This window comes from Amyelois transitella, chromosome 7 (assembly GCF_032362555.1).
Source record: "Amyelois transitella isolate CPQ chromosome 7, ilAmyTran1.1, whole genome shotgun sequence".
NCBI classification, from domain to species: Eukaryota; Metazoa; Arthropoda; class Insecta; order Lepidoptera; family Pyralidae; genus Amyelois; species Amyelois transitella.
Genome location: NC_083510.1, coordinates 2,772,350 through 2,787,306, shown reverse-complemented (window position 1 = coordinate 2,787,306; position 14,957 = coordinate 2,772,350). Strand labels below are relative to the sequence as shown.

The 14,957-nt window shown below is 34.2% G+C and overlaps 1 protein-coding gene across 1 annotated transcript in view; it reads right to left on the bottom strand.

Moving 5' to 3' along the window:
• Positions 1-14,201, bottom strand: part of LOC106143506 (ATP-binding cassette sub-family G member 8) — a 53,493-nt gene extending 39,292 nt beyond the window's left edge. The window contains exon 1 of the mRNA XM_060945184.1: positions 13,978-14,201. The gene's annotated coding sequence lies outside the window, so the exon portion shown is untranslated. The remainder of the gene's footprint in view (positions 1-13,977) is intronic.
• Positions 14,202-14,957: the final 756 nt, after the last annotated feature.

Here is a 14,957-nt window from a genome sequence, read left to right as displayed (position 1 = left end):
TTAAAGTATGGTCCACCCCACAATTCCAAGTTCCCCTAGAATAACTATAAAAACGTACTCATTATTATTGTCTTTATCTTACTTTTGCATCAAATTTTCATCTGTAGTCCCTTCGTGTATCAATCTAAGCTATCTGTGGATTCTTCTGCTAACTTTTTAATCTATATTTTGTAGCAATATGTTGTAACTCGGGGTGGTTTCCTAGCTCGCCGCTACCCGAACGGAACGGCCCGTATTGTTTTAGCTGTATCGCAGTTACAATCGCACGCGAATCATCTTGCGGCTTTCGCTTTTATGTTTCGATATTTTTATCACAACGTACATACATACATATGGTCACGTCTATATCCCTTGCGGGCTAGACAGAGCCAACAGTCTTGAAAAGACTGAATGGCCACGTTCAGCTATTTTGCTTTATGATAGAATTGAGATTCAAATAGTGACAGGTTGCTAGCCCATCGCCTTAAAAGAATCCAAGTTTGTAAGCCTATCCCTTAGTCTTTTACGACATCCATGGGAAAGAGATGGAGTGGTCCTATTCTTGTTTGTATTGGTGCCGGGAACCACACGGCATTTTTATCACAAACTAGTGTAAATCTTAAAATTGCTACTCGCCTACGCTCCCCAGAGAACCTACATGCCAAAGCTAAGCTACACCCAGTAGTTTCGTTCGTTATTTCGTCACTCAGTAACGAGAGTTTTATAAATTATACTTCGTATATATGCGGCTGGAAGATACGCTATTACATTAATCCAAATCAAGGCAATTGAATTCGCGATAAGCATATAATTTTGGTGTCTGTCTCAGCTAGCTTTATGAAATACTCTTTAAATAAAAGTATTGTCATTATAAATTAATTATGGATTTATTTGAAATAAAGTATTGTTTTAGCTGTTTGTACAATTTATGCAATTATATCATGCTTTATTGAATACATTGTCTTCTTATTAATAAGTACAAATGATTCACGACTATTAGTAATAAATTCTACAACAGTACTTATATACTACAACTGTTCATGTTATTAATCCTGACTATACGTTAGAAAAATGTTCCCACGTCATAATAAATGTAAGCAATTATGAACATTAAATCACAAAGTATGTATTATTCACCAAGTTAAAAATTTATATTCTCATTAATATATTTTTCAAATATCAAAGGTATAAATAATATGACAAACGTAATAAATTTTGAACGATTTTATTGGAAAAGTCTTATATCTATTGGAATTAAAATATACAGTTTAGAAAAAGAACACATATTTTTTTAAATTACTATATTTAAAATAAAACAATATGAATCCCGTGTCTGTACAGCTACAATGAGTGAAAAAATATTCGTAGCGATTGATCAATTTTGGTTAAATCTACCGAGACACGTAATATGATAGACTCCAGACTCTTCCAACCCTACCCTATAATATAAGTATCCCGTAACCGCGGAGAAAAGCCAGTAAGAAAAAATAATTAATATTTATATGTCAAGAAACCTAATCCAACCACAAAATAAAGTGGCGTATAACTGTTTCCGAATATAAATGATACTAAATTACCTATGTCCCATTGTTTGGCAGACGATGTGAGAAACTGTGGGTTTAGAACGGAATGGGACTTGGTGAGAAAAAGCATGTATTACAGTCCGCTAATTTGATAATGGCAGTGATGGATAATGATGGCCGATCTGAAATAACGGCCAAAGTTACTTTGTATGAAATTGCAACAATTTATCTCAGTTACTACAAAATGTATCTTTTATGCCTTCAATTCCTCTAATACGCACTGTGAAATTAATTACTTTGTGAATTAGGATAGTAAGGTAATAATATTGACCTTTATTTTGGTGAAATAGAAATACCAACTTATAAAAATTAAAAAAAAACTACATACTGGGCAAATAAAAACCTAATTAAGAATCTATTGAGATTGTTCTAATTGAAATTCAACATCTTCTTGTTACTACGAATTATCGGGTTGTAACTAATCCAGTTTAAGTAAAAAATTTAAAAGAATGAGTTTTTTTAATGTAATTGATCAGTAACAGCTACATCGATCACGGAGTAAAATGAGACGGTAACAAATCATCACTATTCAACAAATCATTGGCCCTAATACCTCGGATTACAAAACCAAAACATATGACATCACAATCTTTGTTTTTATAAGTCGATGAACAACAATCAATAGTCTTAACAAAAAACAGCGCCTACGAACGTGCGCATATTATTCGAATGATTATTAAAATTCCGCCGGTTTGATGTTCTATAATTGTCCAGTCAACCAGAAAACTGGTTCCGCTGGTACAGTCAACAGCACATCAAACTACCAAAATTCATTCAAAATCGCCTCTATTACCGCTCCATAGTGTTTCATGCAAGGTACATTATATGCCTGTACCACGGGCCGAATTACCCAACTTTATGGGAGAGTCACGTTTAAATATTCCAAGGGTTCTATTTCCTGTCGGCTACTAGCTGACGGAAAGGTGAATGTGAGTAGTGTAGTAATTATAGTCAAATTTTATTGTTATAATTCGTACATGACGGTAAGATTATTGTCTGTACCCGTGTCTAAAAAGCGTAGACGTATCGATTGGTTAAAACGCAAAGGTGACTGAGTGCCCGAACTACTGGACCGTTCGAGGTGAAATTTGGCATGCAGATAATTGCTATAATATTGGCATTCGCTAAAAACTTAAAGAAAGAATAGAAGAAAGAAGAAATATTTAGAAATTCCCGCAGGAACGTGAGATAACTGGAAAAGACTGAACTGAAAGCCTGAACGTGCCCTACGTTCGGCTTTGTGGCTAAATGACGGAATTGAGGTTCATAGGCTATCAAAACTTGGAAATACTATGCACACTACTAGATAAATAACTTAAACAACACACAACATTGTAATTATCAAATGACAACAGCTTAGAATTGATATGTAGTTATTCTATATCATCAATACAAAACAGGTTCAAACCAGCGTAAACCAATATGCAATTGATAATAATCGTCATGTTTTCCTCAGTTCTGAAATGTCACTTATTGAGCGATTTGATACGTAAATATTTTTAAACAGAAAGTAAATGGATATGTAATAACCTGGTTAAAAAACTAATAAACAAGCTTCAGACAATTGTTCCTATAAATGCAGCAGTAAATTAAAAGTACTGGCCAAAATAGAAAATGAAACACATTAAATCACGCGTCTTTCCCGGAGAGGTAACTACATCTTTCCACTTTCCGATCCCAGAATACTTTCGCTCATATATAACCCACAAAATAACAAAATCGTAAGAAATGAAAAATAGCACAAATGACGACGAGTACCTAAACCATACGTCTTTACTCAATCTTGAACATGTTTGGTGATTCTATTTTATAGACATCAAAAATATCTACAACTTAACCTAATGCGAAATTTGGTTAAGCTGCGGACGAAAGCTTGTAAGTAAGTAGTCTATAATCCTATAATTATACGAAATAACAGAGATTCAACATAAATAAATACAAGGATAAATTATGTTTATAGTGCTTTTAAATATTGATTGTTACATATTAATAATGTTTACAAGATTGATGCGCCACGTGTACACGTACCCGATAACCCCGGCTTGCTATAAGATCCCGTCAACTTCATTTTCCACTGCGATAGCGGCGACCCATCAACTCGACCTTGCGACCTCAAGCAATATTGCCGATATGCAATTGCCTGTACCGAGGCTTAATCCAGTGTGTCACTGTGTGTGACGTTGCAGTTTTTGTAGTTTTGTAAGATATAAAGATTAGTTTAGGACATATATGTTTATTTGAAAGTAGCATTGTTTCGAGTTTCTTTGAGATTTAAAGAATGATGAATAGCGAATAACAAAGCTAGGGTTGTAACGACACCTCGATGTTATCTACCTTTATTTTATCATTAAACTTTTCGAATTAGATTTGATTCCTCCTTTTAAATATAAATTTTACAATACGTAGGTAATTTCATATTCTATTTTTGCATCGTCATCGTTAGTAAAATCCTATCCGTAGATGTAATAGCTACATTTCCGAATTGAAAGTCTTGAGGAATGTTAACAGGGAATTTAAATGTCGATTAAATCAATTAATCATAACGATGCATAAATCAATTGTTAAGTTTATGTTGTGTAAGAAAATGCTACAGTGCAGTTTGTCTTCTGCACTTACGCTTTGGAAACGGCATTTAACTTACTTAGTTTTAAGTAATTTATTTGACGTCAACCAAAATTGTGAAACCAAAAGATATGACAATTAAAAAGTGTTTAAAATGTCACTTATGTATAAAAAAAATTAATATGGAATAATATTTTTATCAAAAAGCCTTTACAATGTTTGTCGCAGATGTGTGTTGTATCTAACTTGTAATATTTAGCCTACTTCCAGTAGATTTATGACTCGTTCAGAAAACAAAGGTTTATAACTTTATCCTCGAGATTATATGGAGATGCAAGGATGAGATCATCCTACATCTTCACTGAGGTCATCATACTGTTATTATTCTACAAACGGTTATCAACAACAAGTGACACGCCTAGACTTCACACAAATAAACAAATATCGTACCTACAGAACGATTGTGAAAAACAATCAAGGAAACAACTTCCCTTAACTTAATCTCGATTAAATCTTCTGCTTTCTGTAGAGGAGTACGAGGTGCGCCGTTTGACTTAACCCTAGATGATGCACCCGACTGCCGATATGTATATACCTTCCTCAGAAAACCATCTTTCAAATATTTCAAACAGGAATAAAATCTGTCGACAATTTTCCGAGATTAGCGACTACATACAGACAGAGTAAATAGGGGGACGTTTTAATATGAAGTTAGTAATTAATAACTAATTTATGGCTTTCTATACTTCGATGAACTATTATAGCAGGTTTTTGTTTATGTGGTCTCATGTTAATTAATAATATTAACTTTAACCGAATATTTTACCTTCAAATCAATTGATTACTAACACGTAATCATTGGCCTCAGCGGAAAATATTAATTTCCATGCAAACAATGGCATTACGACATACTACATACACCATTAGTTGAACGTCGCCTTCACGCGTATCGGAATTTGTAGGACAACTGCATAAGGACAATACATGGGTCGTGGTTACGTTTCGGAATACTTAATTTAGGTTATATGGATGGTATAGTTACAGGCACGATTGAGTTCTGTATTTTCAGCAGGGTGAAAGAAAACCACTTTAATCTCTTTCTGTAGGTGTTTTAAGAAGCGACCAAGTAATTAAATGAGAGCTTATAACAAACGATCGTAAAATCTTTTCACAGCATTGATTAAATGGGTACCTAACTTATTACTCAGATGATGCCGTCTATCTGGCTTGAATCGGTCAGCTTCAGCTAATGACTTTTAATTACAGAGTTTTAATCCATTATCTGGTAAATGAATAAGTTTTTATGAGCGTAAGTATATACTTACGCAAATACTCCACCCCTGTAAAGAGCAATAAGGGGTGTCCGCTTTTACTGTGAATTTTACGGCGAATGAAGTCGCGGGTAACAGTATCTTCCAAATAAATGCAGACATTTAGATATGTAGCCTTCTTAGTTCAAGTAGATATGTAACCTAGTGTAATTTGTTAGACTGTTCTGTCTACCCCGCAAGGGATACAGACGTGACCATATGTATATGTAATTTGTTCACAGTAGGTACACCGTCAACTAGAACCATACATACATACATACATACATATGATCACGTCTATATCCCTTGCGGGGTAGACAGAGCCAACAGTCTTCAAAAGACTGAATGGCCACGTTCAGCTATTTGGCTTAATGATAGAACCGAGATTCAAATAGTGACAGGTTGCTAGCCCATCGCCTAAAAGAGGAATCCTAAGTTTATAAGCCTATCCCTTAGTCGCCTTTTACGACATCCATGGGAAAGAGATGGAGTGGTCCTATTCTTTTTTGTAATAGTGCCGGGAACCACACGCAACTAGAACCATAGTGTTTGTAATCGGTCGTGCTTTTCATTACTATCTGCTTAGTCTGAAGATCACGACCACAAATCACGACTGTCACATAAATATTAACCACTTAGTTCTCACTACACTTTTACTAAGTAGGTACTTTTAGTTTAAAGATGTACATACATATATACATAAATCACGCCTCTTTCTCGGAGGGGTAGGTAGAGACTACAACTTTTCACTTGCCACGATCCCTGTATACTTCTTTCGCTTCATCCTCATTCATAACGCCCTTCATGCAATTGATCTGACCTTTTGCTAGAATCTCTCCGATTTGATTTGATTGAAATAATTAATTAGGTATTAAGTTTATTGCATCCTCAGTGCTTTTATCTATGCTGCCTTTTCTATTTTAAATATACCAATTTTTATTTGGTTTACTGAAAGAAATACGATTTGGGATAAGTCTGCCATTGCACATATTATTTACTTCCTGTAAGTGTTATTGTATCATGTTTTTTTGTGCATTTAAGAGTTTACAAACACAACAATTTTCGGCGTCTTTTATCATGTTACATCTCTTTCAGATAACCTTTTGATAAGAATCAATAAAATTGTCGGTGGAAGAAAAAGATTTAAATACATATGTAGATCCATATCCATTATATGTCCGATATTCCCAAAAAAATCGATTTGGGGATCTATATAAGAAGACGAACCGCAGTCAAGAATGTGTTTTTTTGTCTGTCTTTCTTTTTGTATGTTTATACTCGTATACGCAATAAGTTTTGCTCGAATTTGAATGCAATTTTGCTCTGATATGTACCTACATTTCATCCTTACTCCTCTAAGGGGGCAATACAGGTGGTCAGCTTTTATGTATCAAGACTGTCGACAAACGAAGACGCGGGCAACAGCCAGTATGTAATAAAATTGTATGCTGTTGAGGAAAACCGATATAGTAATTTAGTTTCTAACTATCTAGCGATTGAGTTTCACATCGGCAATTTGCATGCGCATTCTAGGAATGCATGTAACCTCATGTTGCGAAGATGCGTTGCAAATCATAAATACCGTACTACGCGCATTTACGTGACGCAATAGACTTGTAGCGGTACCTGGGTTTGCTTATGATTCTTCACGGTGTTTTGTGCACGTTTCTGTACATAGATAAGTAAGAAATCGTATACAATACGTTAATCTCTTACGTTAATTTCCAGTTTCGCTTCTTGCTGATTCAAAGGCTCACTAAAGGTAGCATGGTTACATGCTATTTAAAGAAGTTAATGTTGTGCTATGAAAAATTATTGCTTATAAACATACATACATACATATAGTAACGTCTATATCCCTTGCGGGGTATGCAGAGTAAAAAGAGTCAAGACAGTCAGCTGTGATGACATTGTGATTCAAAAAGGGGCAGGTTGCTAGCCAATCGTCTTAAGAGAATCTCACAATCACTAGCCTTTTCCTTAGTTACCTTTTACGATATCCATGGGAAAGAGATGGAGTGGTCCTATTCTAAAAGAGCCGGGAACCACACGGCAAAATGCTTAAAAAGTTTCTTATTCTCTGAGGAATATACTTTTATGCTTTTCATCTTTTTCTACGATAATAACACTGAAAATAACATTATTAAGTTAAAAATTACTTAATTTTAACACTTAATTTTTTGCATAAAAATTCAACAATATCACTAGGTCATGAATCAATACCCTAATAATGTTGTTTTTTTTTTCATATTTCATAATTTTTTTCAGTCATAACAAATCGCACATCAAGATGTCTCATTTATTCTAAGCAAATAAAGCACTCACAAGTGTTATAAATGTGTGTAAAATTCACACAATGTTGGTTTACTTCAGTTAGTTTGTATGACCGTATGCGACACAGTTCACAAAGCAGTTTGTGGCCAAAAAGCGGTCAAAGTTCAACGATCAAGTTCAAGTCTTGCGGTTTTCTGGTTAAAAGAGATGACAAAAACTATAACTTGTTTGCTATTGCTAGTAACATTAGCCTATAGTTAGAAAATACAAGAATGACCTTAATTACTTTATGTAAATCCTATTTTAAAAACATAATATAACACATATAATCACGTCTATGTGGGTATATAACTTTGCGGGGTAGACTGAGCCAACAGTCACCAAAGGACTGAAAGGCGACGTTCAGCAATTGAGGTTCAAATATTGACAGGTTGCTAGCCCATCGCCTTAAAGAGGAATCCCAAGTATATAAGCCTATCCCTTATTTTCCTTTTACGACATCCATGGGAAAGAGATGGAGTGGCACTATTATTTTTTTCTATTGGTGTCTTAAACCACACGGATCCTATGATTTAATAAGCTTGTATTTATAAGATCCGATTTTGATTATTACGAGTAAATACTTACTAGAAATTAATATAATATCTAGCGTTACACTCACATTAATGTGCAAATAACCGTAGATTACAGTAGGTGTACTAAAAAGAACCAGAATTAAAGGAATAAATAAATATAATACTGTCTTTTAAGCTAATATTAAAAACGCACAAAACTTAATAATACCTAGTATATTTTAATATTGTTGTTATTAATTAAATTTTATGTTACACTCACAGTTAAGACATGTATAAGGCTAAACTCTTGACCACAAGAAACAAAATACACTAAGTAATATATCCCTTCTGGCGGATACGGAGAAATATTAAAAAGTCGTCTTCTCATATCTCTATTCCATCATTAAGCCTGTTGACTTTGTTTACCCCGTAAGGGATAAGGACATGATTTTATGTTCATATGTTTTTGAACATTATATGTTTGTATGTAGGAATTATCTAAGGACTTTTCTATCGATTATAATGTACATATATACTATAGTTTCTTTAGTACCTGCTGTAGCGAAATCTATAGTTATATAATGAAGCTGAAGAGTTTATTTGTTTGAACGCGCTAATCCCAGGACCTACCGGTTCGCATTGAAAAATTATTTTTTCGCTGAAAAGACCATTTATCGAGGAAGACTTTAACATCACGCTGCAACTATAAGGAGCAAAGAAAAAATGGAAAATGTGAAAAAAAAACGGGTCAAATTATTCATCCTTGAGGGCTATAATGATGCCCTAAATAACTATTCTTATTATTAGTATATATATATATACTATATATATAGTTTCTTTAGAACCTGCAGTAGCGAAATCTACTATATAATATTTAGCGTTCAAATATGTTGTAACCAGAGCGTGAGTTAATTAGTAGACCAAAAATGTCTGAATTAAAATTGAAAATAATTAGGTACCCATTCAAGGTCAGTAACAATTCTTTCTGAAATATACCGAGCGATGACATTGTTAATTTTAATGTATCCTTTTGTTAGTGAATGTGGAATGTTGAGTCAAATAAATAATATCAAAAAGTTTTTCGCAAATGGTTTTTTATATATAAAAAAGATCTTCGTTAAAAATAAATTAAGAGTAAATGAAAGTGTATTTATTAATGAGCAAAGATCTAAATAAGACAAAATAACTAAGTTATTATTTGTTATGATAATTTTTTTAACTATGACTATTTGTACTGACATGTATTTAGATAGTGAAATAAATAGTCGTTATTAATAACCTGAAACACAAAAAAGTAAGGATAATCGCGATCACTTTATTTTAATTTTGTATCGCATTTGCATATAGCTTTTAAAAAAACAACAACAACATATAGTCACGCCTATATCCCTTGCGGGGTAGACAGGGCCAACAGACGTGAAAAGACTGATAAGCCAGTCAGCTATTTGGCTTAATGATAGAATTGAAATTCAAATAGTGACAGGCTGCTCTCTGCATCGCCTAAGAGATAAAATCATTTTAAATATTGTTTGTATAAAAAACATACGCGTTATTTAAAAAATTCTGCAATCATAACACTTTTTTTGTAAGCATTTATGAATGCTTAAAACGAGATATAGGTAGACAAAAAAAGACCGAATGGAGCAGCGGTATCTTCTCTCTCTCTCTAGCTTAGAGCTTAACCTGAATGGTAGAAAGAGAGTGAACATAAAATATATACCTACGACAGGTGAACGAAAAACTCCAAACTTTACTGTCGCAAGTAAGAAACAGGGAAATCAGGTTTTTTTTAAGAAACACAGACAGGGCTACGGATATTTAGTGTGTTAGTAAATCTTTTACACATAACATATAATCACGTCTTACGGGGTAGCCAGAGCCAACAGTCTTGAAAAGATTTAGAGGCCAAGTTCAGTTGCAAAGTTTAATGATGGAATTGAGATTTAAATGGTGGCAGGTTTCTAGCGCATCGCCAACATGTAGAATCTCAAGTTTATTCGCATTTTTGTTTAGTCGCCTTTTACGAAATCCGTGAGAAAAATATGAAGAGGTCCTATAATAAAATGCGAGAAAAACACGACGGCGCTTCGACTTTAAAATTTTAGTTAATTCTTGTCTTACTCAATGTTGCAATGCGTCGAAGCGTTTAATTCTTAGCCAAGCATATCTATATGTAATGTAGTCATTTCCGTTTTGTTTCAGTAATCTATGTAAATGTCATCATACTTATTATTTCCATGGTCTACAAAGATAGTATCACAGGATAGTACACTTCATACCTAGTTTTGTAGTCTACATAGTAAGTATAGATAATACTTTCTAGAAAGATTTTTTAAAACATGATGAAGAATGAGTGAAGTGCCAAAACATGTATAAAATAAAAAGAATCTGATGTCTAGTTTTATCCGAAAAATCTGTAAGTTTATTAGTCGAGTCTGTGAAACAACAAACGTCTTACTTTTTGCAAGGCATTCGTGGAACTTCCGATGACCAATCGGAAAAGTAGGAGTAAATTTTACCTTAAAGCACAGAGGACGCTGATTTCACCTTTGTGGAATCCAGGGCTTGTAGAATAAATTCACGCAATCATCATTAATTGCGTAGAAATGGTCTTCGGAAGTTTCCACGTATAAAAAACTTGGATATAAATATTTTTATTGTAAAAGAATACAAAAAATTTACAGAGAAAATAAATTAATGGAGACTCAATTATGAGAAGAAGTATCATATTTAATCACGTCTAGCGTGGTAGACAAAGATAGCAGTTTTGAAAGACTGACAGGCTACGTTTAGCTAAATGATAGAATTAAGATTCAAATATTGAGGTTGCTAGCCCATCGCCTAAGAGAAGAATCCCAGGTTTATAAGACCAACCATTAGTAGCCTTTTACGACATCCATGGGAAAGAGATGGAGTGGTCCTATTCTTTTTTATATTGGTGTCGGTAAGTAACCACAAGGCAAAGGAATACAGCGACTACATTATGCAGTGTAGTTTTTCTAGCCGTTAAATAGGACTTGTCCATCGCTATTTTCAGGTTAGGTTCCCCCTATATCGTGGTATGTGTTATTACTTCATTTACCCACTCCCCAGGATGGAGATCACAATAGTTACACTATTCAAGTGTGTAACATTACAAGTACGAAGAACGAAACAAGAACATAGTCATCGTAAACTATTCAGATCTAAAACAGCTTCAGATCTTGCCAACCCTATATGGAATACGGCCGATGCCTTCGTCTGTGACTCACCGAGCCGGACTTGCGTTCATTTACCCATTGTTTTATCCTTTTTACACAAAAAACAGCAGAGCTAGTAAGCAAGAACTAATCCTTCGTGAACGTGACGAATAAAACGCAAAATGTAATTTGCAGACGCCATAAAGTAAAAAATCTAACTCATCGTCATCAAACAATGCAGAATGATGTTGTCTGTTCCGTGTGGTTTCTGATATTTTAAAATAGGATCTCTCTATCACTTATATTTGTTTATTTAAAATTTATTCTAAAAAATACAAATGAATAGCACAATTGGCGGACTTAACGCTAAAAGCATATCTGGTAGATGACCATTCAACCATTTGGTCTAACCTTAATGTGGGGTCAAACTAAAAAAATATATTTATACTTAGGTACACAAAATACAAAATAAAAATGAACATACATAAAAACTACATTAAATAGGTGCAGCGATGACTGAAATCACTTGATTTTTCTGTGGATGCTGTAATAAAGAGTAAGGGAATAGGTTCACCTAGCTATTACCAATATAAATAACTTAAAGTAGGTTCCCCTGTAAAGTTTGCGGAGACCAGACGACCAGTCGCTTTGTATAAAAACCTGACTTACCCATACTCAGGATCATGATCAGGCAGGCTCCCCAGAAAGGTCAGGATGTAATCGGAATTGACGATAGGAAGAAGACCTTATCAATGAACATTTTTCTACAGATTCTACATTTTTGGAACTTACAGAGAAATTCGTCGTGTTGTTCAGTGCAAAACAATGACAAGGAAAACAGGAATTATCGAGTTTCAAATCGGTACGTGATAAGGAAGGAACATTCTTTAAAAGGTGTCCATGACCTTCCTTAAGTCGCCTTGATGAAAATTTTTAAATATGATTTTCACATTGACACTAATGTTAGAGGTTGTATGAAAATATTTGATGTCTATGGAGTGAAGTCCAATAAGTGCCGTGTGGTTCCCGGCACCAATAAAAAAAAAAGAATAGGACCACTCCATCTCTTTCCCATGGATGTCGTAAAAGGCGACTAAGGGATAGGCTTACAAACAAGGGATTCTTTTTTAGGCGACAGGCTAGCAACCTGTCACTATTTGAATCTCAATTCTATCATTAAGCCAAATAGCTGAACGTGGCCTTTCAGTCTTTTCAAGACTGTTGGCTCTGTCTACCCCGTAAGGGATATAGACGTGATGATATGTATGTATGTATGTATGTATGGAGTGAAGAATATAAAAGAAGTATGGAATCGAAAAAGATATAGTATTTACCCTTTTCGAAGAGAAATCCGAGTTTATAAACCTATCCTTTCTTTCTTTTATAGTCGCCTTTTACAACATCCATGGGAAAGAGTTAATAAGGTAAAAAAACCAATAGAATTTTTTTTCTATTGGTGCCGGATACCACACGGCACTAAATTCTCCTAATTAGATTTTACAATATATTATTGTGTGTGTGTATGTTAAGGTTTACACCATTCGCTTGTGATGACTAAGTACATACAATCACTCAAATATCACCGACCGTTATAAACGATGCGCGTTATGGTGAAATAAAAATACTTACCTACCTATTAATCACCAAAAATTTCACGTTGAATTTCTCTTTTACAAATTACATTTCGGTAGCCTAATCGATGGTAGGTAGATACTGCTTAGCGAAATTATGTTTGAATATAAAATTAAATCGTTTTTAATGAAACTACTATAAAATTATTAAGAGTTTGCCTCTATTGACGAACTTATACTGCCTTCTAGCAAGGTACCTATTATCTATAACTACATAAAAACTGAATAGATCTGGATTTCAAATTCCCTCCTAGCATCGCTCTCTTCTCCGATACATATAATTTAAGGATTTTCATTGCAGTAATAGGCACTATTTGAGCTTACGTGCATAACCTTAGGCCCATCCTGCTTACCACCAGGTAGATTAAGTTCACTCAAATCTATTATAAAAAAAGATATGGTTTTAATTTCACGAAGCGATTCTTCAGAAATAATTAAAAAAGAAGGAACCTGGATATGTTCTATTCTAGTCTGATGTTATTACTCTATGGATTAATTTATATAAATACGTAAGTGTGTTAATTTTACTCCTACTAATAACAACTTCTATGCTTTAAACTACTTGAGTAATTTTGATTAAACTTAAGCATTTTTTTAGTTTTTCTATCCAGGTATGAAAATAACACGTAATTTCCTAAAATATAAACGAATTTTATTCCGATTTATTCGAGTAAATTTAGTCGAGTAAACTTGGCATAATTATAAAATACGGGTATTTTTAATCATGCTCTTACAATAACACCAGTACACAGCCATAAAGTCACGTTCTGTTTACCACATTAGCTACGTTAATATAATAATTCTATTTCCGTAACCCAGTTTCTTATTAACATCTCCAGTACATCCATATCTTTAGCCTCACTGAACACCTACTCAAATACATAGGCCTTCCAGTGTCAACTTACTTGATAACCAGCAAACGGGATTCGGTACACACACACACTGCCACTTATCACTCAAAACTTAAACTTTATCACTGAAAACACAACTATAATTCAAAATTCAAATTTTTCAAGCGAATTTAGTTCATGATTCGATATTCGTTCGATCAAAATTGTTTTTTTTAAGCAGTAAGACTGTTATTCTTGCCGCATCGCACGAGTTTGTAGTTCAACACAACCTGAGTGAGCATAGCAGTCACTGACACTGCGCTGGCAAACCCCTCTCTGTCTCCCCGGCCCTAATTCTAACTGGCAGAATGAGACAACCAATCTTTGGAATGTACGGTCATAACGAATTACCAACTTTGTTCGTCTCATGTTTGGACGCGACTTTCCAGCGAGATGAAAAGGGAGGAAGAAGCGTTTAGCCTTTGAAAGGTTCACGGTGAATAGAATTGGCAACAGTGCGTAGAAAATATGGAAAAATGAGGCTTTCGTTGTTAAGGCGAAGGACTAGTGTAAAACGTGTATACGTTGGACTAAAACTTTATCTGGTTTCGTTAGGCTTTGGTTTCTAGGAGACCCCTACATTTTATATTCTTAATGCTTTTTACTTTACTTAATGGGCTATAGATAAAGCATATGCCTTCGAAAGTTTCATACTGAAATTCGTCATTAGCCCCGTAAGTTCTTGACGAACTAACGCATTCATAAATTCATGCATCGACCAAATTAGTTACTGTTTGTTTCTTAAAATAATTACAATAAAACAAAAGCAGAGCCCCTGAATTTTTTCTTAAAATATGATATAGAAAATGAAAATTAAAAAGAAAACCCAATCCCATCTGGTTATGGGTCTTAAACACAAGTAACCCATAACCGCATCTCAGGATTGCATTGTAACACAAGTTTTACCCCACTACTATCTATTCGTAAGTTGCCTGAAAAACTGAAGCTGAAGCTCTTCAGCTGGATAAAAAGCCTTAAAACTCTTTGCTTGTATA